General features: G+C 45.8%; 1 protein-coding gene across 4 annotated transcripts in view; it reads left to right on the plus strand.

The window, feature by feature from the left end:
- Positions 1-24,607, plus strand: part of LOC147733979 (adenosine deaminase 2-like) — a 496,154-nt gene that overhangs the window by 173,457 nt on the left and 298,090 nt on the right. The window contains exons 1-3 of one of the 4 annotated variants that reach the window (XM_086952890.1): positions 11,813-11,909; positions 12,248-12,509; positions 22,091-22,181. The exons of 2 other annotated variants lie outside the window; for them this stretch is intronic. The gene's annotated coding sequence lies outside the window, so the exon portion shown is untranslated. Of the gene's footprint in view, positions 1-11,812; positions 11,910-12,247; positions 12,510-22,090; positions 22,182-24,607 lie in introns of those variants that run through there. One more of the 4 variants, XM_086952889.1, reaches the window with a different exon arrangement.

Here is a 24,607-nt window from a genome sequence, read left to right on the forward strand (position 1 = left end):
CACTGCGTAGGACAGCCCAGCGTGTGAATTACACGGAGGCTGCCCTATAGGGGAATCAGGAGCATACTCTGCTGCTCACTCATTTTGCACACAGTAATGCTATGGAAGGCTGTGCGCTGTCTTCTATTTTTTGGTTTTAATTTGTGTGCATGCATTGTTTTTTTTTTTTTTTTTTTTATTTTTTTTTGAAAACCTTTATTGTGCATCAAGTCAGAACAAATACGGGCCTACAACCTTCCGGCCGGCCACGATAACATTTGAGCATCAATGCGACTTTACGGCGACACAGTAATATCTTTCGTTATAGGCAAGCATTACATGGATTACACTGTAATTACCATATTACCATGTCTCAGGATCAGTGAAGGTTAATTTTAAGGTTTTCATCGCGACAATTAAGGTCAGGTCGTACTACTCCGCACTAATACAAGCAAGAAAAAGAAAACTAGGTCCATGTAGGTGGGACTCGACAACAAACACCCGGATCAATCAGTGCTGCTCGCAACATGCAAGTTCCAGCCAGAGGACGGTCACACAGTACGCACACCCCAAGAGAGGACGCAACATCCGAACCAACACCGCGCCACCACCCATCCCCCAGTCTGCCTACCACGGGCCTAGGAAAGACGTTTCAGAGATGACCCTTTCCTCAGAGGCAGTGTTCGTGAAGGTCAATCAAACAGTTCCTGGTAGTGTCTACTCAAATAGCTCTCACCTGCCTCTATGGGCGTGTCTCAGGCTCACTGCATCCTGGGCTTTGTAGTACACTGTCCTTTAACCCACAGTGGGGCTGCTTCTTCAACCTTGCAATTTGAAACCAATGTTCTCCCAGTAGAGGGCACTGGAACCTGACTGGAAGCGTACTTGCAGCAGTGAATTTGTGTCCAAGGCAGCACCACCTGCGTTGGCGCTGCGCCTGCCTTCGTTCCATGACTGCAAGCTCCTACCAAAAGCCTGCATAGACCCTCATTCAAGGTGGGACTTGCTTCAAATGGATTCAAATAAGCGTGCTCATTGAAAAACTTTGTGTGGCAGAGCTTCTGTTAAGGCTACCTGTTTTGATTGAATATATATATATATATATATATAATATATATATATATACTACTATTATAAAGAGAGAACTTGCACCTTTTGTTCAGGTAAACTCGGGAACCACAGCACCAATCATAACACCCAATACAGCGTTGGAAAGGGCAGTTGCAGCAGAAGGACATAGGCTATACAGACGCCCACCATATACATTTAAAATGTAAAAGAACCGTGCCAGCAAAGTAGTCCCTTGTGGGCGTGTCTGCATTGTGCTGTGGGTGTGTGCTGGGGGCGTGACAATCGCTGGGGGCATTCCGTCACGAGTGTTGCTTTTTCTTCCCAGGTTCTATACATTCCTGCTCCCTTTAAATAGTAAATCAGTGGAGGTCCCATTGTCTTAGAATCACCCCAAGCACGGTTATGGGCAAAAATACAACTAAAAGGCCCTGCAAAGCATTATGGGATAAGCTTAGCATAATTTTTAGCATTCATGAAAGGGTTTCAATGTTTTTGAATTTTACTCATCAGGGACATCTTGGGACGACGAGGTGAACTGCAGCTTGATGTATAATATTTGAAATGCTGTTGCATGTGCCTCATCAGGGACATCTAGGGACGGCGAGGTGAACTGCAGCTTGATGTGTAATATTTTAAATGCTATTGCATTTGCCTCAGGGACATCTAGGGACCATAAGGTGAACTGCTGGGAGTCCTTCCAGCGAGGGAGGTTTGGACAAAGGGTGTCCTGCCTTGGGAGGTGCTAGCACCAACCATAGACAGGATTTTGTGTATCTGGTTAGGTAGGGCTGAATAGAATCAGACATGCCCGGGTCACACAAGGTGTCCCTGTGCAAAGGCCAGTTCAAACCGGTGCTGGGGCACTCCAGACCCAGCTCTGGCGTGAAACTGGACAGGAAAGGGGGTGTAACCACCCCCCTTCCTGGTCCCACCCATAAGAGGGACCTAGTAGGTAGTCCAGCCCCTAGATTGGGTAAAAGTAGGCGCTGAGCCCCAATATGGCAGATTACCCTGAAATTCGACTACACAAGAAGAAACTCTGGACCTTCGACGTTCTGCTGCTCAGAAGACTGAAGAATCTCCCTTGTGGCCGAAGAGTGGCCACCCTGTGAACACAGGCACCATCCAGCAGTCAACGACTGCTTTTCCGCGCCTCCTGCCGGAGCCCGAGCCCAGAGGTTGACAAGAACCAGACTGAAATTCGACTACACAAGAAGAAACTCTGGACCTTCGACGTTCTGCTGCTCAGAAGACTGAAGAATCTCCCTTGTGGCCGAAGAGTGGCCACCCTGTGAACACAGGCACCATCCAGCAGTCAACGACTGCTTTGCCGTGCCTCCTGCCGGAGCCCGAGCCCAGAGGTTGACAAGAACCAGACTCCCAGACATCTAACAGCCCGATCCACAGTCCCTGCTAAACTGAGACGAGTGGAGGCGACCTGAGAAGTGGGACCGGACCTCTTGAAAAGTCCACGGGAAGCTGACTGCGCAGCCCCTGAGGTACCCTCATCGCTGTGCTTGGGATCTTGAGAAGCCCCACCACCGAGCTACATTTGCACCAAGGACCAGCCCTCCAACTCTCACGAGATCTGCCTGGGGCCCTTCTGCTTTGTTCCACTCGACATGCCTATCCGGTTACTAGTCCGTTGGCTAGTGGCCATTTTGGCGACCAAACAACAACTTTCCAACGCTGGTCTGGTTGCTCCAGACTGGCCCTTGCTGCTCCCAAAAGCAGCAACCCCTCTGACCTTGCTGGTTAGAGTGAGAAGCCTTCTCTTTTTCCTGCGTGGCTTGCATTAGCCACGGCCTGTTTGCTCCAATCAAGAAGCCGACTCCGCCATCAACTAGAGCCTACGTGGGACAGCTCCTGAGTGACTCCTGGACATCGTCATCGTCGCCTAGTCGACGCTGCTGAAGAGACAAGCTTCACGACATCACCTGTTGGCACCCGACAACGCCTGGTTCCTTCCTGGTTCCACGCCGGTCACTGATTAGTGACAGTGAACATTGTCCCCTCTGCTTTCAGGTCTTCACCACTTCAGATCCACCCTTGGATCCACCGGAACTCTTCACATCAGGCCGCCTGCAGCATCTTCATCTCCAGGCTTCATTGAACAGCACGACGAAACCGGACACACTTTGGCACCACTGCACCCGCTTCCTGTGGGTGAGGTAACGCTGGCACTCCGGTGCTCCCGTGTAGGTTTACATTCCTAGTGTCCTAGTCTAAATTGCCTAAGTTCTAGACCATCCGGAAGACTTCCTTTTCTTTAACTTTGTAACTTTTATGCACCCATTGCTTTCAATGAGTGCATGCGTGTACCGTTAAACACTGCAACCAGATCCAGTGGGCCTCCTAGTTCCTAACTATTGTTATCACAGCGTAGCCCCGGCGATTCCCAAGGCCCTAGGCCTTTCCATTGTTCGACTCGTGGTTCTTATACCACTTACTTAGTATATGGTTTGAGGGGCCACCAGGGCCTATCCATATTTTGTGCAACTTTGTATATCTATCGATTGAATTGTTTTAACATGTTTGCTTCTGTGCTCATAAAGAGTTCAGGGGACTATTTGTAGTAATAAATACATATATATTTTGAATATATATCCTGTGTGGTGTCCTTTCACTTGGTGTTCAAGGGGGTTACATATGGTAATACAGCTGGCTTCACATACCAAAAGAGTTTAGCCTAAGACTGCTTTGTCCACTCTACCACTAGGATAGCTGGTCTATAAGGTTGACTTACAATGAATCACCATAAGGGTTGTTTGGACTGATACAAGATGGTCACTAGAACTAGGGAACATCATATATCAGGCCAACTTCTCGCAGAGCCAAAATGCTTTTTGTTACATGTGATGTGTTTATTCACACTTCACACTCAATATGTTTTGCAGCACCCAGCACATGTTTTGTACACAGTGAAGGTACTGATCAATAATGTGCTAAATTCTGTTTAGGTGGGTTGCTTTACCCCTTGCCACAAAAGTGTCAATGTTTAGTTCACCTCCTCCGGTGACGGTTTGGTGCAGGTCGGTGTTCAGCCTGAGTGCCCTCCGTTGTCTGCCTAGCTGCTGCACCTTGTCTGCCACTGCAACGTCGTGCATCAGGCAATGTAGGAGTGTTGCTACTTCTACTCGAAGTCTCTTCGCTCTCCTCAGAGACCACGAGTGTGCTGCCACCAGGATTTGCAGTTTGCATTTGTTCCACTGCGCTTGTGACCTGTTCCAGCCCTCTCGCAATGTCCTGGCAGCAGTGTCTCATTTGCAGCTGCATTGTAATGCTGCAACGGGTGAAGTTGCTGGTGGTGGTGCAGAGGCGGTTCACCGTCTTTGTATAATTGTGCAGTTGTGCATTGGCATGTTGGGCAGCCCTGTCCCTGGCAGTTTAATTACGTTGTAGAGTGTCACATAGGTTTTGTATGGCACCTGCCCTGGCCATGATGCCCTCCCCCATGTACCGCTGATTTTTGTTGAGGGTGCTCAGCTGCCTGTTAATTTAAAGTAATGCTTTGTGTTGCAGGCGCTGAACTTCAAGCATGTTGAGCTCAAGTCCAGCAAAAAGAGTATGTTCCTCTTCGGTGCCAGTGCTGCTCCTGGGCCTTGATCTGCGTGCCTCAATTGCTGCCACACTGTTTTGTGGTCTTTTATGTCCACGACTGTCAGACACTACCTGCCTTGCCACCCTATCCTCACTTGCCTCCCCTGTGGCGTCTAAGTCGTCCTCCAATGGAGCCAATGGGAGCACATATGTACGCTTCCTGCGTGTAATGGTTGTCTGATGTGAGTCATCACTTGAGTCCCCATCATCGGAGTGCTCCAAATGAATTGGTATGTCTTCTCCCTCTGCATTGTCCTCAAGTGCCCTGGATTGTGCTGTGGATGTAAAGGGGGACACATGAGTTTGTGTTTTATCTGCATTTTGGACTCAATAAAGTTTAAAACGTTTAAGTTGTCTGACTCCTGTCACTGTCTTTTTGCCTTAACCGTAACCCACATTTTAGGCATGATTTCCTATGTCTCATTCACAAACTATCCTACATCCAACTACAACTCACATGATGCATTGCTGTGTGTGTTGTAAGGAGTGGACCGGAGTGACAAGTGTTGTCTTTATTTTACACATTATACACAATGTGCATGCTATGGCTAGGTGTACAAAAATGTTTGCCATGCATCTTACCTCGACTGCTGGATGCAGGGTCGGAGCTGTCAATGTCAGCCACACCACTTACACTCTCAGGCAGGAGTGGACTCCACCAGCTCTTCATGGAGTGGTAGCTGTACTGCTGTGGATGTTCCTCCTCCGGTCTTCTGTGACTCCTTTAGTCTGGCTGCCACGCTCTCCTTGGACCTTTGGCGCATATCGTACCACCTCTTGCGCGTTCTTCGATGGTACGATTGGTCACGCCTATAGCATTCACTTTCTCCTGTATTTGCAGCCAAATCTTCCTTTTTCTTGGTTCTGGTACTTTCAGGGCTTTCTTACCAAAAAGGAGCTCATGGCTGCAGACCATCTCCTCTATGAGGACATCCTGCTCTTTCTCTGAGAATTTATGTTTCCTTTTCCTTTTCTCACCCTCCTTGCCCTCCTGTGGCCTCTGAGACTCCATTGGGGTTCTCGATGTGCTGTGCAGCCTCCAAACGCACTCCAAACTGCCTCTAACTGTGGCTCAGGCAAACAGGTGCAGCTAATCACTCCCACTTCCTGGTTGTGATGTCATCAAGCTCCACCTGTGTGGCAGATTCCGGGTTTTGCCATTTCTTAATTTGCGAATTTTGCTATTAAGAAATCGCAAATCAATATTCTGCGAATGTTTTGTGAAGTTTATAAAATCGCAAAACTTTAGCAATTTTTTATATACATCCCGTTTTACGAATCTGAAACTGCGAATCGCAAATTCTCGCAATTTGAGATTCGCAAAACGGCGTATTGATACATATGCCCCTTAATCTCCCTGTACCTAAAACTGAATGTGTCCGTCTGTAATGCAACTGATGCTCATGTAAAGCGCTCTGATACCTTCGAGTCGAGTTTGAGCTATATGAAAGTGCAAAAAAAAAAAAAGCTCCACATCTGTGTCTGCCATCTTCCATGGTGTAGCCATGCCCCTGAGTCTGTTAAATAATGGTAACTGTAAATTGCATTTATATAGCACTTACTACCCCTGACAAGATGTCTCATTCTCCTCTATCTCTGGAGTAGGGATTGATTGACACCCTAGTCGGTGCCTTCTCAGAGTCTGACCTAGTCCGCCTACTACTTTGACCAGGTATAGGCAAATCTGGGATGGGCCCAGTGTCTTCTTGAGACAGACATTCAGCATGTGCTCTGGTCAACACAGCTATCATGGTCCAAGCTATGTAGGCTTCTAGTACTAAATCACAGGAAATCAAATTGCTTCCCAAGAGACATCTACCACCTTTTTTCTCCCACCCCTACATCAACCATACATAGCCATTGGCACTAGGGAAAATCTTCTCTGGGTTGAGATACTTTCTCTCAACAATATTCCAGTTGGCTCCTCTTTCTCTCAGGTTAGGATCCTTGCTCACATTGATACTAGCTTTCAACAAAAGTCTCATTTTATTTTGATGTATGTGCTTCAAAGCATCTGGGTCCCTTTCTCAAATGTTCATAGCCGACTCTGGCCTTTCGCCCATAGTCAACACACACTATATCATGGGTGCAGCTGAAACAGGGTATTTCACCTGACAGTCTTTCTTGTAATGCCCCTCCATATGACACCTACAACATGTAAACATTTGGGGCTTAGAAGAACCTTCCTGTCCTCCCTTCCCCTTCTGTTGTTCCTGGCTTAGAAACCAATTCGCATTCTGCCCGAGTCCTCTCTTGTAATTGGGAATTTCCTTGGTCCTTATTCTCTGGTTTGGAACCAGCCTATTGAGGGTTCCTCTCTCCCCTTAGCTTTCATGCGTACTACTCCAACCCTATCCTAACCCTGTTAGCTGCGCAGTTGTCAGCTAACACTGCAAGCTTCTCTGGATTTTTTTTGTCGGATCTGACTGGTATTGCCTATGTGGTGTAGAGCACTCCTCTTTGAGTGAGGGCAAGACAAACCTCCATCCTTCTCACCCACTCATTCCAATTATGCAGCACACCATGAATCAGGTTTCAATGGAACACAATCTTCTCTCGTTTTCTTTAAACCTCTGAAGGTACTGAGCAAGTTTCAGCCAAAATCATCTGATCAGAGATTCCTTCATTTGCTCAGCCAAGTGACTCCGGTACCTACTATGTGCAAGTAACTCATTACAGACACATCATTAAAGGCCTGCACTTTACAAGCAGTCTTAAAGCTGACTAACTATTCTAAAGTATTGTATTCCTTGACATACAAATGCATAAGCTATTTTGGAACCTTGGCATATAGTCTGATAGAGTTGGATGTGGAGTCCCTTTTCATAGCTGCCATCTTGAGCTTCTCTTTTTCCAGCTATCCTCTCTCTCTATCTTCGTTCCCTTCCTTTCCTCTTCAATTTCTGTCTTCTCACACTCCTTTTTTCTCTCCTCATGGCCCCGTTATTCCTGTCTTTCCTGCTTCCTTGTCTCTTGCTCCTGGTACGCTAATCTCAGCGTCTCCCTTTTAATTTCCCTGGACTTGCCTTCCTCAGCCTTGATTTTCTGTAGAGCCACCTGTAAGTTCAAGGTCTCAGCTCATTTTACCCACTCAAAGGAATAATTCCTGGAGTCAGTAACAGTGGTAATCGGTGGCAGTGATTGCCTTGGGGAAACACTGAAAGCAAATATGGGGAACACACCGGATGCGCCTGGGGAAAAAAACCTGTGCCAAGAGGTTGAAGAGTTGACACCACAGCTCCCCTTCCATAGATCCCTATTATTGTACCTCCCAGGTCCATAGCCATTTTTCTTACCTGTGAGTGCATATATGGAAGTAAAGATTTACTATTCTCTCCACACCTACATACCTTGAAGATATATGTACTGCATAGATACATATAGGTGGAGTTAGATATCGATATTCTAAAGTTACTTATCTATTTATTTTCAAAGCTTCATCCATGGTATGCTGTCTCACCAATATTGTAGATTTGATATTGTTCCTGCGCGGCTCTCAAACAACCCTCCCAATTCATCTAATTTTACTCAGGAGCTACCTTACTTTACTCGTCGGTGGGGCCCATAGCACCGCGAGTCACTCACTCACACAATCACACCGCTCCCAAGATCTGTGAGACTAGAAGGTGAGCTGCTGGACAGCGGAGCACCCTATTAATCTAAATTGAAACTCTATATATTTTATACATATGAACTAGTTCTCATTCTCTAGATTCATAGGAAATAACATCAAGGCACCCCACTTTTCGGTCGATGGACCAGCTAGTAGAAGTTAGTTGATAGAAATCAAGACCAGCTTAACTTCACTATTTCCCATTTATCTTTATTTCTCTTATTATTTTAATTATTCTGTCATGACTTTATGTATTTAATTCTAACAATTAGCTCGTAATTTTCTTCTTATTAAACATTTAATTCATTTTTGTCCAGCAAAAATTCTTTCAATGAATCTGACATACATTAGCGAAACAGTTAAGAAATACGAAAGTTAGAAAATCATATAACAAAGTTCATCGAAAATGACAAGATTAAACGACACAGGTTCCCAAAATCTGACTCTCTATCTTCCTCGATGACTAACTCCCATCAGGACTAAGCATTCAATTTCAAACCCCATCAAAAGTTAAAGTAAAAAAAAAAATTCAAAGTCTTTGCACCCTAAATTCAATCCGACAGCATGTCGTGGTGCGAAAATAAATTACGGAATAGCTTTTTTCTCTCTTTCGTACCGGCTCTTTTATACCCTTTTTCCCTATCTATCTAACTAAAATTTGAAACTTTAGGGTCCATACCCATTCCTCATTGGTCCATTAGAGGGGTGGTGAAGATCACCTCATCTCCTTATTGTCCAAATTTTGCACTGTCACTTCCATGTTTCTCATACGGTCAAAATTGTCCATCCTACAACTCATCATCTTGTCCTTGTAATGTTTATACATCATGTAGTTACTTCACTCAATTTTCCCAGGCTCACAAACTCGAGCATCCCATGGCTTCAATCCAGTGTTCTAGGCCAAGCTGACCTTGACATCAGTAGCCCGGACATAGGCCTTTCAAACCTCTCTCATGCACAGTCGCGCATGCGTAGAGCCATACTTTCTCGGAGTCTCGCAAAACGGCCATTTTAATGACTAGGCCGCACTGGTCTCAATGGAAACTAATATGAAAACAAATACAAAAGTCGTTAGAATTTAGGATTAAAGCCCTTCTGTTTACCTTCCACCATTCTAATGTCACCCTGTTAGAGGTTTCCTAGCGGAAAGCTACATAAATGCATTGTTTAATTACCAAACTTGTTCCTTTTGCCACAAAAATACTCACAATAAACATAAATGCATAGCTCTATTTAATTAGAAGCATTACTGCAGTATATCAGTATGACATTTTCACATGATTAATACATTAATGATTGCAAAATCAGCAAGTTAATTTCCCATGTGTACTTTTTCTGTGTATGCTTTTCTTTGGTTGGTTAGTTAATACACTTCACACCATTAATACATGTTATAGTTATGAGAATCTGACTTTAAAAGGGGTACACAAAAATGTTTGTCACTCCCCTGCTCCATCAATATTTATGGTGCACACCCTTAGCTTGCATGGCAGGCGTGAATCTGGCAATGCTGCTTCAGTACAGTCCCCAGTGATCTTCTGCATTTCTTGAGTAGATGGAGTGACTGTCACAGGCGAAGGCTTCCTCATGGTATGAAAAGCTGAGCCCTGTACAGGTTGATTCACTATGTTCTGTGCAGTCATTCCCAGGCCAATTCTCTGGTTTCAATGTAACCAGGAAGACAACCATATGCCTTTCTTCTGCTTGAGGTGCAGTCATGCAGGCCATTCTTCTGTTGATAAGGTCAGGTACAAGCTGCACTTCTGATGTTTACATGGCCGCACATGGTCTCCTATGCTGATGATACCCAGATTATTGTCTCCCTGGCACCAAATACTTTGGCAATCTTTGACAGACTAAACTTCTGTCTGGAAAGGGAATCCAACTGGATGGCCTTTAGGTGCCTCAAATTAAACAGAGACAAGACTGAGGTAATGGTGAGAGGAAACAATCCAGCACTGAGACCAATTCGTCTGACCATAACACTTGGGGAAATGCCCCTCCACCCCACAAGTCTGAAGTAAAGAGTCTAGGTGTCATCCTAGACAAAGACCTTTCAATGGCCGCTCAAGCAGAAAAGAGTCTGGCATCTGCTTCGGCCTTATGCAGTCTCTTCAGAAGACTCTCAATTGGTCCCTCTATTGCTCACAGGGTAAAGTATTATTGGGAGCCAATGTTCTCCAACATCTTGTTACTCCCTACATTACTTCCAGAGATTTGAGATAAAATAATGTCTCTCTCTTTAACCGTGCCCAGTCACGAGAGTAAGAGGAGGGATGGGCGGTCCTTCAGCTACCTCATCTCAAAACTCAGGAATACTCTCCCGATCTACTTAGGGTCAGACCCAAATTTACCCAGCTTTAGGAAACAGTTAAAAACTCACCTTTTCATCCAAGCAGATTAAATCCTTCATGGGCTCTCACTTGTTTGCAGCCAGCGCCGGGAAGCCCGTACATGGGTAGTTGCACACTCTACAAATATTCTATTATAATAATAATACGCATGAACCTAGGAAACTTGGCAGCTGTGCGATTGGGCGACCAGGTAGCTTCAGGTAAACACTTTTTAATTCCTGGACTTTGCTTTTACATATCATTATTAGGTGTGTTAGTCTAATTGGTGCAATGAACATCAAGCAAGACTACAATTCCTAGAATTCACTGTTAGAGCAAAATTCATAGAAGGAAAAGTCGAGTCTCTGTAATAAGGAGCCATCTGCTCACCTAATGCAGGGACACACCCACACATAGTCGTGGGACCTTTAGTTGCATCTGATACCATATCAAAAGCAGACCTGTTCACTTTGCTAATACTTGTTTAACAGTCCCAACCTGTGTTTAATTGGATTTCTGAATAGTAAAAAATATACCACATAGATATCAAGTCTCCCAGTGCTAAGCGTGAGTAATCCATCCAGTACAGGTTTCGTTCCCATTTAATTCTGGGAAACGCATTTCATATTTCACAATAGGAAAACAAAGGATTACAAATCTCATGCTGCAAAGACAAAAATCTGGGGCTGGGTGAGCTTCTCGTTAGTTAAGCTGGGCAACGTGGTAGCTCTGTTTCCTAAACTTGCCATTTAATGTCCAATACAGACTCAGAAAAATTCTCTATTACACTTTCTGCAGGCCTGAGCACACAATAGCCGAAAGATGGCAACTGTTCCTTCTGACCCTACTAACAAAGCCCCCCAGAAAAAATAAAATGTGGGCAGGTGTTCCCTCAGACATAATCAATCTCGACACGACCGAGGTCCTAGAGTCGCTACTAATTGGTCCACGTAGTAACACGAGATTTTGGAGCATCAGAGACTCCTAACTCGATCTCCATGAGCCTTAGATTGTCCCCTAAACGGCGCCCCCTTCTGGACATGCACCTCGGGGCTGCGTGGGGGACGTCTGTGTTTTGCCCCTGTAATTGGTCCATTGCCAGCGCGGTGACATCACTATCCCGCGCCAACATTTTAGTCACAACTTTCTCTAATGGGGCCCGAACGTCGTATTCATAAATCGGAAAACTGAAAGTGCTTGGAGTGTTTAACTGATAATACAGGCTGGCCCAGTGAGCCGCGCAAGCCGTGGTGCAACCTTTCAGTTGTTTTCGAGTCAAACCGGACTGATGGCAACCCAGCCCCATTTGTCGTGTATGTTAGATAGGAGAGCTGTGTTTGTGCCAAACCCCGTTTTGGCAGGCAGTGATTAGAGCAGGCATCAGTGGTATTTGTATTCATGTTCGTATTAATAGTCACGCAGCCCCATGCCATGGCTCGGTATTAGTAACGAATATGCAAATCCGTCACTTATTGATAAACGTAGCCTTCAAGTCTACGGTTTATCTGGAGTCATTGAACATAAATACCAATGTTTAAAAAACGAGTCCAACAAAGTATTTTATGCGGCATGCATGGAATCCGTCGTGCTTTGGGTTCGGCCGACTGAGGCTGTTTTGTGATGGTGTTTTTTTTTTTTTTATTTCTTTCAGTTCTCCCTTATCGCCGTGTAAATCAGCCTTTGAGCTGCTCGCCCAGGTGCAGCCGTAGAAACAAACCCACAGCAACAGGAAGCGAGTAGAGTGAAGTGAAAGCCGGGCCGAGGAAGCGCCCGCGAGACGTTCCAGCCAGTCAGTCCCTGAGGGGAAGAGGCTCTGACAGCCGCAGTGTTTACTTCCAGCCAGCTGCTGGCGTGGCCGTCCTCGAACAACCAAACCCTTCAGCCTTAAAACTGCGCAGGCCCCGGGAAGAGAGGTAAGGGAGGAATTTACACTGCAGAGCATTCATTTGTGCGTAAATACGTTTTACCTCTACCCTTAGGCATTGCAGTGCGAGAGACTGAAGGGTATCTCTCTTTCGGACCTGAAGTAATCGCTTTTCAACTTTCTAATACTTATTGCCAACGAGCTGCCCCAAGTTAGATACTCGTGCCTTTTTAGCCAAAATCCATTTCCATTTTGGGGATTTGTAGTTTTGATTTTAACAGTGTAACCATGGGCACAAAAACCGCACTGTGCAAAGTGCTCTTCACTAAAATGCACCCACTGCATGCGGGATGTCCAACATGGGGCCTTGTAACTTCTATAGTGTAATTTGAGCATGTATAGCAGGACCCTTCTGGTCCCTGAAAGACTCTGTAGTAATGACATAATCGTTGGGGTATGTTTGCGTTAGGTTAATAAAGTTAATGACAATAGTGTGAGTTAGTTAAGGGTTGCCCTCTGAAGATGTACATCCCAGAGCTTTGGTGTGGTAATTTGCATACTAATGGGTTGGGGAGGACAGGTAACAGGTATGAGCTCAATTTTTTTGGGGGATACAAGAATGTTACATTCTATGCATAAACAGGATTGTTCCTCTGCTTGAAAATATCAGGCTACAGGCAACAGGACGATTACAATTAATTAAACAAGTATTGGCATAGCCAATATGTCTCGCCTTTGGGACCTTATAAGTGTTTACCCATGCAACAATTGATGCTGTTGTACTTGTAAGGTCCCAAAGGGGAGACCTATTGGCTATGCCAATGATTGTCTTTATGGTTGGTTCATATGTGCATAGCAAAAACTAGCCAACGCGCTTCGTCCATACACAAATGGACTTCTTCAAGGCAGAAAAGAAGTTGAGAAATCTATTGTGCAATCCACTCGTGCAACAAGTTAGTTTCACCAGTCGATCCAGGTACAAGTCTTCTTAGAACATTCCATCAAAATGTTTAGAATTAATTACATTTTCTCCATCCCTTCGTCTAAAGTCCATGCGTCACATATGTTTCAAACGGATGCAAGAATTAGGGCAGGTCAGCCCATCATCAAACACTACAATAGGGACCAAGTAGGAAACAGAGAAACACCTCTCTCGACCGCGATGCCACAAGACTAACCACCGGAATACAATGCGGCAACTTCATAACTGCCACAACACAGGCATGCCCCCGCCACCCTGACCACCACAAACTCTGTCTTTCTGACTCTAAGCGCTATAACAATACATAATCCCCGCATCAGCTCCACTCTCTCACCAATCACATTCCTAATGCACGGTATCCCTTTTCGGAAATAAGCCAACGTAGACACTTCTTGTGGTGGTCATTTGTTGGCCGCAGTTTTTATTAGGAATACACAGATCTCTTTTGGGTACTCAGTACCGCCTTTTGGTCAGTTATAAATGGCATTGTGGCATGTTTTTGCATTATCATAAAGCATACTTTATTGCACATCTTTGCAAAATTACTTTTTCTACCGGCAGGTCGTTTGGTTGGATTTGTTTTTTGTCTTCCGCGTGAATGGGGTGTAGCCCCTGTCCCGGAGTTAGGCCCAACTCGCTACCTTGTCGGACTCCTGTTGTGCCCGGCCAACCGGCGGGGGCTGGGCTGCGAGCGCCATCTCCGTTGGCTACCGCCTCTTGGTAGGCTGACTCACCCAGCCGCGAGGTCCCCTCGGCAGCCTTGAGGCATCGTAAGGCAAGTGGTCCTGTCTCGGCACAACGCCCTCCGGTGTGCTTCCATACCAACCATTCTCCCCGTTGTTCTCTGCCAATGTCATGCCTGTATCCTCAGCCCTGCGACATAGCTGTCCCTTAGGTGTGGGTCAGTATTTTGGCGGGGGGGGGGGATTCCTCCAGCTCTCGGGCACTTTTTGCCACCAAGAAACTGGTTATGGCACCGGCTATTTATGCCCCCGTTGGGGTATAGCCTCTGCGATACAATGCATGTATGTGAAAAAGAATTACATTTTGAGGTCCAATCTCTGAAAGACTTAGTGCATGTTTCTGGTACATAGTGCTCATGTATAGCACCACAGAGCGGTCCCATCGCTTATATACTCCAAAGTCATACATATGTACTTCAGATGTATTCCATGAGTCCTACTATATACACACAGATATAAACAGTGAAAATAAAAGTAAAGGCAACAATCTTTGATAAAAAATGATATATGATGGAACACTCCCAAAATGACATGTAGAGGGCCCTTGTTCTCAGACTTACGTTATACTTGTGGTTACACTGATGAATTGGTCTTGCAAGCCTGGCGAAACAAACAGAATAGCCTCTAGGCGCTTTGGGTAATGTTCAGAAAATTTATTCTTTAACTCTCAACAAGAAATTCGAAAAAAACATTCCATCCAAACTGCCATGAATCAAATAAAAAAATAAGAAATCTCAAATTCTGCTCTTGCGACACCTGCCCCCCGTCCCCTTGCATGCCCTGGGTGCCTTTAAATACCCTTGCCTTTCTTTCAGTTTACCCACTGCTTGGTTGCCCTTTCACTATGTTTGATCCAGGGGTGCAACTAGAGGCAAATTTCGGGGGGGGGGCTAAGAACATTTTTCGGGGTGCTGACTTCCAGTAGAGTGGAGATGCAGGGGCTCTAGAAGGGGTGAAAAAAAAACAAAGCCTCATTTACAAGCAAATGGTCTTTAAAGACCTGTGAAGTACTCTGGTGCGGCTGTGTGTGTGACCGGGAAGCTGTCTCAGCCCGGGCTGCCGCACACGAAGGGGGGTTGGGGGGGAATGAAGCCCTTTGATCCCAATAGGCGTTGCGCGCCTCGTTTGGTCTTTTGCAAACTTCTCACCGTAAAGCGGTCTGGGAAATGGGTTACAAGTACAGTGTATTTTGGATGTTACGGTACTTTTCTGAAAAATAAAATGAAATAGAATAAAATACGCTGGTGAAAAAAAGTTTAACATGCGCTGGTCACATGCCCCACCCGGCACCCAAAAAAAAAAACATGCGAGTGGTGCGCGCGCTGCACTAATTAACAAGCTGTTTTCACAAGTGGTGTGTGCGAGCAGTCTGCTCTTTTTCGAAGCACATACTCGTGCTTGTGACGCGCCCACTGCTCGCTCTGGCAAGGTAGATGCCACCACAAGCAAGAGTGTGTGCTTCGAAAAAGAGCAGAACGACGGCTAAAGGTCCTCCTTTCAGCGCATGCGCGCTGCATAGGCGAGACATAAACAAGGAAGGATAATAGGAACATGCAGCTAGGACATAGGTTCCCCTTTGGGCTTGTGGGGCTGGCAGCAGCAATAATTCTTGTAAGTGGCCCAAGGGTCAGTCCCCATCTTTGACATTTTTAATTTTGACCTGATATGCCATGGCTGAGAAAGAGCACTAATGCATAATAGGACACACTTTTTTAATCTATCACAGATATATGCATTTCACGCTATATAGCATCACATGATCTAATTTGATGAGCTCTTCATGTAGGTGGTATTTCTATAGCACAAACCTAGCCAAAAGGCAGCTGAGTGTTGTACATGGTCAAAGATGAGCATAAAGTAAGCTAGTAATAGGATAGGAAGCTCGGTTATAGATGGTTAGTTCATTGTGATGTGGTGTTCTTTGAATATGAGTCTTCAACTCTTTCAAAAACTGGAGCAGCATTGGGGAGATCCTAATGGATATTGGGATTCGGGGAGGACTCTGTAAAAGCCAAAAACTCATGTGCTTGTGGGTTTTTATACATTCTCTAGGCAATTCATGCCATGGTTTGCCAATTCCCCACCCCTTGCATAGATTTTAGTTCCCAATTGGTGCAAATACAGCCAATCTTGTGAACCGGGACCTAAATATGTAGACAGTAGGAAGGATGCAATTAATGCGTTGATAATACAAAGCGCATGTTAGAGAAAAAAATTTCAGTGGTCCCAAATCTGCCAGTTATACTCCCACAGAAATCATACTTTATACTTACACAAAAACCTAAAAGCAAGAGTGAAATATGTAAGGGACAAGAAATCTCATTGAGGTACTCATTCTATACTTTGTAGGTGTGTCTTTTGAATGTATGTTTGTGTCAACCTCAAGATGTAAATGTTTAAGTTTATAGGAGGCCTCTAAATGTTTTTATTTATCCACATCAACTACATGTAACCAGAAATCACTGTATGCTGTACAATTCAATCAATCGTGGCCAAGGGACCCATTATCTTGTGTGTTGCCTGTCATTTGTGGCTGTTTTGTCATCAATATGTGCATTCTGAGAAATGCCATTTTACTTTTACCTTTGCAAGTAAGGCCTCAATAATCTACCAAGTAAATTGCCTAAAACAAAAGTCACAGTGGGCTGAAGATGTTACATAAAAGCATGTGGCAAGTATGATCTCGCCCCACAGAGAAATGCAGCACTGAGTGTTTATCTCAAAAGAAAGGAATTTCTGTGTGCGTTTGGAAACCAGCAAAAACATACTGGGCCCACATCAGAGGTTCAGAAAACAAAGATACAACGTCACTAATCAGATTACGAAAATTACAAGAAACAGTCTGTGCTATAGTTGTTTGCAACTGCACGCATAAAATACCAAATTGAAATACAGGGCTCATTTACTAATGCTCGCATCCTGACCTAACTGAAGTATTACACTACTTCAGCATGAAATTACATAAGAAAAAGTTATCAACTGAAATTAAAGAACTGTGCAGGCAATGGAAAATCACAAACAAACCACAAATGAGTGTTCTGTGACTTTCCAAGCGACCGGTGCGGCTACATTGGCCGTCGATTTGGGGTTTGAGTCTACTGACCTCTGGGGGGGTAAGGGGGGTCACTGTGTTTAGCAATAAGGTGTGATGTAAAAGCACCTGCTGCAGATCCAGCTTTCAGGCAGCAATAAAAATGCCATGAAAACTCTTGTGATTAATGTTCCTCTTAGAGAGAGAGAGAGAGAGAGAGAGAGAGAGAGATAGATCTAGTTTTGTCTAGTGGCAGTTTTGACTCGCCATAAAGTAGCACAGAGGGTTAAAATACCTGCTGTATTTTATGTGGCCAGCTGAGTGTATTAGTAAAGCTTGTCTTTTCTCAGCACTTTAAAGCAAATAAAATATGTTTTAGAAAGGGACTATGGAGAGATGAGATGCACTTTTGCCGGGTGGTAGTGAGGGAATCTGAGAAGGAGATCATATGAGGGGGAATGGATGCCCAAAAAGATCGTTGGTGCCACCAGTGCCAAAGCCGGGCCTTTATGGGGGTACCACACCTGCTCAACCACCAGCATACCTTCTTTATCAGCGAATCCGGATGCATTTCTAAAGCTGTGCCACCCAACAGCAGCGGTCTGAGAAATGCATGCTGTCAGGTAGTTTCAGGTAGTTTCACAACCGGGCGAAGAGTGCATCACCACTGAGGCCTTGAATTAAAATATTGCTTCTCAGATAAGTATTCAGGGTGATTTGAAAATACTGCACAAGATTGCTGAAATAATTTCATATATGGGTAAATAAAATAGTTTTCCGTCAAAGCTGAGAAGCTCACCCATTTCGCTGCTGCAAAAGGTTGAGGTTTATGGCACTTTCTTGGCAGCACCATGCCCTGGCCTGTATGTAGAGAAGTTTTTATTTTGTTTAACTTCTTTTTACCCTTCTAAGGTATAAAAATGATTTGCGGATGAGCAAAGCCTTCAGAATCCAAGATTCCAGGGAAAAGAACTCCCTGTAAAATATCCGTCCCGCCATAAGAAAAAAATCGATATGATGCATCCAACCTTTTGCCATTCTGCACTGCCACGCTGCTGTAAACATAGCTAAAATACCTTGTCAAAGCCAATATCTCTTGCATAGGTGAGACCTATTGGCTTTGCCAATACTTGCCACATGGTGGAAACGAGACAGGATAAATCCTCACATAACACCATTACTCATAAAACAATGAACACAACCCCTCAACACCAGGCTCATAAAACCCATACAAGTGGCGTAGGCCTGTATTTTTCCCTATTTTGTATGTCTCTACTAGCCAGCGCTTGAGTTGTCTCTTCAAGAGATGTTCTATATACTTTCTGGGCTTCAGCCCGCCCATAGGTTTCCCATTTGCTATCTCCTTCATCGCTCTCATTTTCTTTCTCCCCATTTGTCCACGGCATACATGAATCATGCCTCTTCCTCTGTTTAGCCCTCTCTGAGAGCAGAGACCAAGTAATATATCAATACACTGGTCACCATTTTAGCACGTTTTTTATGAACTACTTTCTTCTTTGTCTAAGAGCAGTTCACACAAGCGCTTGTGTTTCGCTCCATGCTCCTCTGTAAATTGGGCTGTAAATCTTGCTCTGATCTCCTCACATTTGCTGCGCATTCAAAGACTGTGATGAGATGTCAGATGCTCTTTTGTTTGTTTGACTTCAAAGGGAGTGATTTTTTTGTTCATGTTCCAGTATTGCTTTCGTTTGTTATTATATCAACCCATACAGTTGAGAAGTCGAGGCTTGCCTATAAGACGTGACCCAAGGCCTGGAGGCCGTTGCACATTATTTCCTTTCTCGTTTGCAGGCGGTAGAGCCAAGGCTGTCTTAACAGCATTATAGGCCAGGCATAGCAGTCCACTGAGCCCTGCCTACACAATCACTCAAGGAAAAAAAATGTTTAATGGAAAATTAGTGTTAAATTCTTTGACTGCCCAGCGTGCGCATGCGTTTTAAGACGGCACTGCGTAGGACAGCCCAGCGTGTGAATTACACGGAGGCTGCCCTATAGGGGAATCAGGAGCATACTCTGCTGCTCACTCATTTTGCACACAGTAATGCTATGGAAGGCTGTGCGCTGTCTTCTATTTTTTGGTTTTAATTTGTGTGCATGCATTGTTTTTTTTTTTTTTTTTTTTTTTTTGAAAACCTTTATTGTGCATCAAGTCAGAACAAATACGGGCCTACAACCTTCCGGCCGGCCACGATAACATTTGAGCATCAATGCGACTTTACGGCGACACAGTAATATCTTTCGTTATAGGCAAGCATTAAATGGATTACACTGTAATTACCATATTACCATGTCTCAGGATCAGTGAAGGTTAATTTTAAGGTTTTCATCGCGACAATTAAGGTCAGGTCGTACTACTCCGCACTAATACAAGCAAGAAAAAGAAAACTAGGTCCATGTAGGTGGGACTCGACAACAAACACCCGGATCAATCAGTGCTGCTCGCAACATGCAAGTTCCAGCCAGAGGACGGTCACACAGTACGCACACCCCAAGAGAGGACGCAACATCCGAACCAACACCGCGCCACCACCCATCCCCCAGTCTGCCTACCACGGGCCTAGGAAAGACGAAATTATATAATAACAAAAGGCACCATAGAAATAAACACCAACTAAAATGTACCCCCCCACCCTACACACATGCAGAGGCTACGGCCTACCCCCCCCCCTAGCAGAGTGTTTCATCTCCCCAAAAAACCCGAAATGTAGTAAGAGAAGAGAAATTGAGAAGAAGAAAGAAAAGGGAAAAAGGAAGAGAAAAAGAAACACAATTCACAGAAGACCAGGGAGAGAAAGAAGAGTATACTACCCAACTACTCCCAGGAAAAGGAAAAAGCGGGGAGGAGCCCACCCAACAACCGAACTCCCGGTCTCCCTCGCCGCCATTATATCCTGCGCCATATACAACACAATGCCAGAAAACTGGTGGACCCGAATCAATAACACCCAGTACCGCAGCACAGCACTAGTCCTCCCCCCAGCAGACGAAGTAGACATCAGGAGAGATCGACAGCGACGTGTAGCAAAAAACAGGACATTAAAGACTACTCAGCCAATATTGCAAAATGTGTGTCAGTCCAGGTCTCCGCCAGCCGATCCAACCAAAGCGACAACGGGCAAGCCATCACCCCTGTCCGGACCGGCAGAAGTGTTCCAGGCTTGTCCATTGCTGCGAGTCACCTTCAACCAGGACAGAGAAGCAAGATGGCCGCTTACGAGGAAAGGGAACAATGAAGACGCATCGTGCCGCAGGGTCCCAAACACAGTAGTAACGTGCCACAGAAGCTCCAGTGATAAATGCAGCGAGGGTAACATTTGGCAAGGAAAGTGAAGAGCTGGGTCTCGATAGATAGTTCGTGGGCAAAGTCATAGCCTCCAAAGTGAAGGGCGTCTCCGCAACTGTATCCTCGTCGATGAGTAGACACGTTACATTGTAACCATGAGAACGCCTCACCACCGTCCCTTCGCTCGGCAACATTGTTTCCCTTCCAGGAGAAAGCAGGGGCGGCGGGGGATCCTCCAGCCGGGACCGTCCCGTGTCAGTCATTGCCTCATCGAGCCTCCGGGCCAGCGCCCGGGCAGTGCTCCGCATTGCCACTTTCAACGCCACGAGGGCGGCCAGGACATCTCCACGGGTCGGGTCACTCCGAGTCAAACACCGGTTCTCACTATCCCGCTGCTCCCTCGGTACTGTCAATGGCACAGGGGCACAGGGGCACGCAGGCACTATATACCCAGGGTCAGCCCGCGTCTCGGCAGGAAGAACAGGCGCCATGTTCATCTCCACTGCATGCAATTAGTGGCGAGACGGGGGTGACCACATAAGCCAATAAAGCAAGGGTGTAGCCACCGGGGGAGCTCCGAGCACCACTCGGGGACAGCACAGGGAGAGAGCACTCCACGTTTACTGTGAGAACCGGCCGTCCACTGCGGGAAGACGCACCAAAATGGAGTCCGCCCGTTTCTCTTCAGAGTGGCAGAGGAGAGCTAGTCTCGGGGGGCCTCCAGCGTCGTTCATGCCACCGTCAGCGCGAGAGGGAGTCCGACCCGGATGAAAGGGTCCGACTCCGGTCGCACGGCTAGCGCTTTACACCCCCGTGGTCATCAGCGGTATTCCAGCTCGTCTTCCCGTCCACGTCCCTCGGCGTCCAGCGGCGGCCATCAACACAGGGACCAGGGGAAGCGCCGGAGGTCGGGGAAAACACCGAGTCTGCTGCCAAACCCGCCGGTAAAGGTATCAGGAGAACGCCAGTCACTCCAGTGCCGGTATTCCACGGTGATAGAGCGGCGCAGGTCAGGAGAAGTGATCAGGATTGTTAAAAGAAGCCAGACGGCTCACGGAGCCGGGAGCTCAAGCGTCTGTCCCGTCCGCCATCTTGGCTCCTCCCCTGTGCATGCATTGTTAATGAGCAGCTGCTTCCTTTCATGGCAGTAATCTCAGCTGTTTGTTTAACCGTAAGTTCCCACGGGAGCCCGCCCTGCTTGACTGATGCACAGTGTTTTATTTGTCTGTCGCTTTGCACTCGCCAATTACACAAATTGAATTTAGTTTGTTGTTGTTCAAGATTTGCCCTGCACCGGTAAATTAATTTAAATCAGACTTGTTTAATGTCCATGCAGTTAGTTAGGTGGTTCATTCATTACTCTGTCGGGCACTGACTGAATCGCCCCTCTCCTTCCTTCGTGCTCGATCTCTTTGCCTCAGTCTTTGCTCGCCCTCCCTTACTGTGCCTGCTCCCCAGCTGTATGCGCTCGAACTCCTCAGACATCTTGCATAGTTACATCGAATTTTAGCTGTTTGTTGCTTTTCACAGTTGCCGGTCACAAAAGTATTAACATTCGCTTCCCATGCAGGTGTTTGTTGCAACAAGGCAGGTGAAGAAGTGAGGCTGGTGGGTGACCTGTGGGGATACGGCAGATCCCCTACCCAAGGCACCACAGGCGCGTAAGTTGAGAGCCATGCTTTATGTTATCGAGGATGCTGCTTCCAGTTCTGGGCTTTTCGCTTATTAGCCAATGGCTGTGACCATTTAATTCGTGCAATGGAAGTAAACTAAGATTGCAACAGTCAGAATGCAGTCCATTTTCAAGAACTGAACTGATTGTCAGCCAGATCATGGTGTGAGGTGGCGTCACCACTGCCGTCACATGTGATATGTCATCGATGTGAGGCACAAGGGCTAGCTGTAGATCTCACTATTTTTTAGAAGGAGTGGTCCTCGGAAATGTTCCAGTTTTCGACTGGTGCTGCCCTAGCCGTAGTAGGCTTCCAGTGCAAAAACCACCTCTCACACGCCCAATTTGCTTATTTATTTAGGTTCATTCATCAAGCATCAGAGTGCTAAAGACCGGTTTAGCTGCACACTTTTCTTTAACTTTAAAGGTGTTCTAGAACAGTGAACTTCATGAAGAGCTCCAGGGTGCCAACTAGTGGTTCAGTGGGCCCCTCAGGTCTCCGGGCCCTGGTGCCACTTCCCCGGCTGCACCAATGAATGCCCTAACCCTGGTGTCAACAAGCCATCCACTGCAGCCACCACCGCCTATGTGGCAAATGCAGAATCCTGGGAGAGGGGCGAATAGGTTCTTGGTACCAGCCATCCCTCCCACCCTGACTTTCCCCTGCAAGAGACTCCAGCCCCACATACTTCCCCCAGATCGGGCCACAGTGGACGTTTAACCTGTCTGCTTTTATCCCGGATGCTTAAATGATAAAAGGGAAGTGGACTGTCCCTTGCCCCCCCCTCCTGGCACAGATGCCAGCCTCCCACCACCTCATCATGCAGCCCTCTTTCCCCACCACTGGACTGTTAGGAGGAAGATTTACCAGCTAGCATTTGATTCCATGCCACCAAGGATGGAAAACAACATCCTGAGATCGCGATTACATAGATTTTCATAAGTGCAGCGCAAATTTGTACCAAGTAGCCTTTGAAAATCTATGCAATCGGACTACTTGGCTTTTTGTTCACAGACCATTGCACCTTTCCTTAGTACTGCTGGTTTTCATTGAAGGGCACCACAAGTGTGGGAGAGAGACACCCTTCTAATAAAAGAGACATGGTCAAATAAAAACAACAAAAGATCCCTTTTCTGATTCGCACTCATATTAGCACACCTGTATAATCCTTTTCTTTGGGTAGACCCTATATCCAAACCCCAGGCACCAGAATTCTTTGGACAGATAACAGAAGTCTTGGACTGCAGCACTACATCCTTGGTAATGTGGAGTCATTTGGTAACATGCAAACAACACAACATGATTCCTGTAGCAGTAAAAGGCCTCATCACATGTTGGGCATAAAGTTAGATCAAACAATTCATTGTGTCTACTGTACAGATGTTGTACACCAGCATGGGAACCAGAAAGCAGGCTTACCTGTTATCCCGTCTTCTTTGGCAGGCACTATCATCTTTTCTCCTCTCCCGCCCTGAAGCTTCAGAAGTTGAAAGTGAACCGATGAAATATCTCTCAAGTGAGGGAATATCTATTTATACCCGAGCACCTATAAACAGAAACTCTGCAGAAACCCTGTCACTGTGGCTCATAAATTCCAATGCAGACAGTTCTGGCAAGCAGCAGGCTTGTGTCAACTCAGCCCATCTAAATACTCAGCTCTTCTCCAGACAGGAGCACAAATAAGTTTCACACACTCGGAGCTGAAGAGAGCACAGCAGGCCCATGGGCTTGCAGAAAGGCTGACTAGCTCACACTCTCTCAGAATCTGTCCCAGTCGACTCAGGCCTTCATCATACTGAGTTCGATAAAAATGAATACTGTTGAATGCAGTGTTGGTAACACTAGATGACTTCATTTTTTCAGGGAACCCATACTCCAGCTCAGTAGTTTTTATTTTACACACACTTCTTATAGAAAATGTTAGCCAAACTGATCAATTAAGGTTTACTAGAATTCCAACTACCATAATGCATTGGGTTAAATGAAAGCACACACTATGCATACAAAAAAAGCAAAATGTCATTATACTATTTTGCTGCTCCCTCTTATCTCTTTCCCACTGCTCCCGACCATTTGTATTTTATAATTTTCCTTATCCCGTGCTGCTTCCTACCGTCACTTCCTGCCTCCGCTCCCACAATGCCCTCCCTCTTTGACTGAAAGGAATCTGTACACATATTTTTAGTTGTCTGCATGCACAGATACCAATGTGGTCCAAGGTCAGAGGCTGGTAACTAATAGAGTCTAGTTTTTTTACACTTTGTATTTTGGAACTCGCATTGTTGCCTTTTGTCATTACTAATGCAGGACTGCTAGTATCAGAATACACTGAGACATGGTCTGGAAGCTCCCATCTAAAAAAGCTTGAGAATTATGTAACCAAGTACAGACTAACAACCTTTTAGAATCCGCTC

The sequence above is a fragment of the Lissotriton vulgaris genome, chromosome 1_2 (genome assembly GCF_964263255.1).
Source record: "Lissotriton vulgaris chromosome 1_2, aLisVul1.2, whole genome shotgun sequence".
Taxonomy (NCBI): domain Eukaryota; kingdom Metazoa; phylum Chordata; class Amphibia; order Caudata; family Salamandridae; genus Lissotriton; species Lissotriton vulgaris.